Source organism: Monopterus albus, unplaced genomic scaffold (genome assembly GCF_001952655.1).
Source record: "Monopterus albus unplaced genomic scaffold, M_albus_1.0 scaffold7.1, whole genome shotgun sequence".
NCBI lineage: Eukaryota > Metazoa > Chordata > Actinopteri > Synbranchiformes > Synbranchidae > Monopterus > Monopterus albus.
In genome coordinates, this window is record NW_018127887.1 from 443,944 (window position 1) to 447,504 (window position 3,561).

At 41.8% G+C, this 3,561-nt stretch overlaps 1 protein-coding gene across 1 annotated transcript in view; it reads left to right on the forward strand.

Annotated features, from left to right (window-relative positions):
* ano3 (anoctamin 3) overlaps nt 1-3,561 on the forward strand; it is a 32,455-nt gene that overhangs the window by 4,500 nt on the left and 24,394 nt on the right. The gene's annotated exons all lie outside the window — the stretch shown is intronic.

The following is a 3,561-nucleotide window of genomic DNA, read 5'->3' on the forward strand; positions in this document are numbered from 1 at the left end:
AGGATGTCTAGTTAGACTGTTAAATGCTTAGTCATGCTTATGAGTTTCTACAGGGTACATCTGGTCAAGGATAACTAGAGAGAAGAGTTGATGACTGTCAGCAGACAGGGTGTTTAATATTATTATTATGACATGTATAACTGTAGCCTTAGCCATAATATGTTCTTATGTTTAAGTAACGACATGTTACTAGAAGTCTGTGAGAATGTTTTTAGCTACACACCACTTAATCAACAGACACACACACGCACATTGATTTGCTTCATGCTTTGACTACTGCTATGGCCAGCTGCAAAGCTGGTAAGAGAGACGTCTCGGTTGACGTTTCTGTGTAGTATGGGGCTAGCCCAACCGAAGAGATAAATGTATAGGCCTGGTTTGGTTCAGGATCTTTCATCTTACATCTGCCTGCGAGCAGGTTGGAGGTGCAAGATACCTGAGCGTGTAATGTTAATTTGACCTGTGATCCTTTGAATAAATCAGCACTGCTTTGTAGTTACTTGGACTGTCTCGTCTCTCAGAGTCAGTATGGTAAAAAGTACCAAGTACAACATTACATTTAGTTCCTGGTACCGGTATAAGGTCAAATACTGTTGTTGTACTCACTAATAAAAATGATCTTGTTAGAAATTAACCCAATTCTTTTGTTGGAAGCACGAGAAGTGAAGACAGGAGAGGACTCTTTAAAGTCAACAGAGAGTTTACTCAAAGTCTGATCACAGGAAAGTCTTTATTGCGCTGAATTCAGAAAGCCAGAGCTCCCGTAGGAGATCTGCCTTCTGGACCTCAAATTAAGTTCTTCCAATACATTTTATCTTCTTGGGCTGCTCCACCCTGGACAGAGGTACAACAGCTCCCCATTGTTAGAATGTGGTAAAGTCTAGGTATGTGCATGTGTTTGTGTGTGGACGTGTTTTTCCTGCTACATGGGGACTTCTTCCTGACTCCATAGCAACTCATGAGGACCCATTTCATGGTGGGGACCTAAATTGAGGTCCCCATGGGCAAGAAATTGAATTTTAGGGTGGCAACATGGTTTAGGGTTAGGTTAAGATTAGGGTCAGGGTTAGGGTTAGGCAAATAGTGTTAGGGCAGCTCGACACAACAGTGAGCGAGCAGTGAAAAAACGGACCCAGGCGGCTGGCTTCGATGCAAGTGATAATTTATTACAGTGCTAACAGGGGTGCAATCATATATACAAAAACATGGAAGGAGTGAATATCACCGGGTGCCTGACCAACAGAGGTAGAGGGGTGATTGTCCGTGGGGGTGATGAAGGTTGGCTGCGAGGGTAGGAGTCACTCCTGGGCTGGTCAAGGTGGGGGTCCGGTTAACTGGAGAGGAAACAAGGAGTTCAATGAATGATGGGACTGTGCATCGACCTGCGAAGGTGGTAGGTGGAGCTGAGGGTGCCAAGGTCCAGAGGAGAGATCCAGGTAAAACTAAGGAAACACTAGACATCAAGAACATACGTGGAACAGGAAAAAGATGGTGAACATAACGTACTGCAAGGTAGGCTAACGGCATAGAAAGAACTAGCAAGGGAGTGAAGGTAAGGCCGAGTATAAATAGGGAGTGAAAAGGAGGCGCAGCTGAAGAGTGTCAGAAAATTAGGACAGGTGTGTCTAATCCAGAGAATCAGTGAGAAGAAGCAGACTAGGGTGAGAAAGAGAGAAGAGAGGAAGGTGCAGCCGGGCAAACCTGACATCAACTTGTTTGCATCCAACTGTGATTAAATATCTCTATCTATGTACACTTGCTAATACAGTTTGATTGATATGCTATCTGTTTTGTTTGGAGACTGCAAGACAATCATCCAGTTTGAAAACCTAATCAAAAAAGTAGTTCATTATTTAATATTTACATGCATATACTGAGGCAAATAATACAGACTCCCTTCATTGTTCTTGGAGCTACTGACAGCTCAGTCAACCATGTTTTTAACCACAGGGTGGCAGTATTTTATTTCTCTAAAACCTTGCCTCTTCTGCAGAGCTGTCGTTTGACCTACATCTCTACACTAATAGGCAGGGAGAGAAGACATAACCCTAAAGATAATGTTTTAAATGGGACTGAACCTATAATACCAGCTTATTTATTCATTTATCAGCATGGTGGAGGAAATGCATTTGCCTGGCAGTTCAGTGGCATGTTATAGAGGTTTGCATACATAGTCCTGCAACTAGCCCTCAAACCTCAATAGGAGGAGGAGAGGTGTGCGCTGGGCTGTAAGCAGATGGTATTTGCATCTATGACAGATGCCAGCACAGACACTGATACATAAAATGGGACAACAGGCCAACCTGCATTATTGTGACCGAGGGGATACTGACCCAATCACAGCAGTCAGCTCAGTGTGTGCTTACACAGAAACAACATGAACAGCACAAGGTTCCCCCTCCATGGGCTTAGGATCCAGATTGCAGGTCTGCTGCTCTGCAGGCTCTGTGTGGTTTAAAACCAGTGACCTTGCAGATAAACCATGCTGGCCTTCATTTTCTTCCTAAGATTAAGCTGTTACTATCATATACAGTAAATTGGCCAATTAATAATAGCAATCCTGTAAAATGCAGAGTTCCCCAGAAAAAATATCTTATTTTATAAACAATTAATGTTTTTAATTGACCTAAATGTGCTGTATTATACATTCTTACTATAATATAATCTGAATATAATAACTTATTAAACTCTCATTAAATGCCTTTGTCATTTCTAGCTGATTCCCAATAAAGCCATCATGACAAATCTGCACCAGTTTTAATATAAGGCCATAAACAATACTGCAGCCATTTATAAGACCTGTTTTCATGAGTGATATAACATTTACTCTGAGGGATCCCCTGCCACTATAGCAGCAGTGTGTCAGCAACTGAGTTGTGAACACTGTGGTAACTATAGTATTGATTGTTCTGAGTGTTTCCCACACCCTCAGTCTTTACCCTCAGCCAAAGCACATTCTTCAGCCTAAAATAGTCAAATCTTCCACATTCCCTTTAATGATGCATACGTTTCAATTAAGCTGAATGAACTGAATGTGGCTGTTGGCCAACTGTGCCTTCTGTTAACAACACAAGGTATTGTGTGCTTTATATTGTGGATTATATAGAGTCTAAAGGATTTTGGATTTAAAGAAATGTTTTGGCAATAATGCTTGTTAGTCTGTCTAAAAAGACTTTATAAAGAAGGGCAGAGTCTGTTACCCTGTGTGCTTGTGAAATCGAGCTACTATATACTGTAAATTAAATTGCCTTTACTTAAAGGCAGTAAAATTGCACGATATAAATATACAGGTGGTGCTTACAGGTTCTTAAGTGTGAAATGCATTTAGCCTCTAGGTTAAATGAAATCGATATGTTCATTGAAGGTGCTACCGAATAGTCAGACAGACAATAGTCTAGAGTCCAAGCAGCTTTCTAGACAGGTAAAATAGAATGATTGATGAGCGGATCAATACGTCTCCTCGGCCGCTTCACATCTGCTATCCCCGGGTGATTTTCCCGCAGTTTATTCGGAGTCCGTAAATCAGGACGGGGGGACGTGCCCATCTCAGGACCTCCCCTA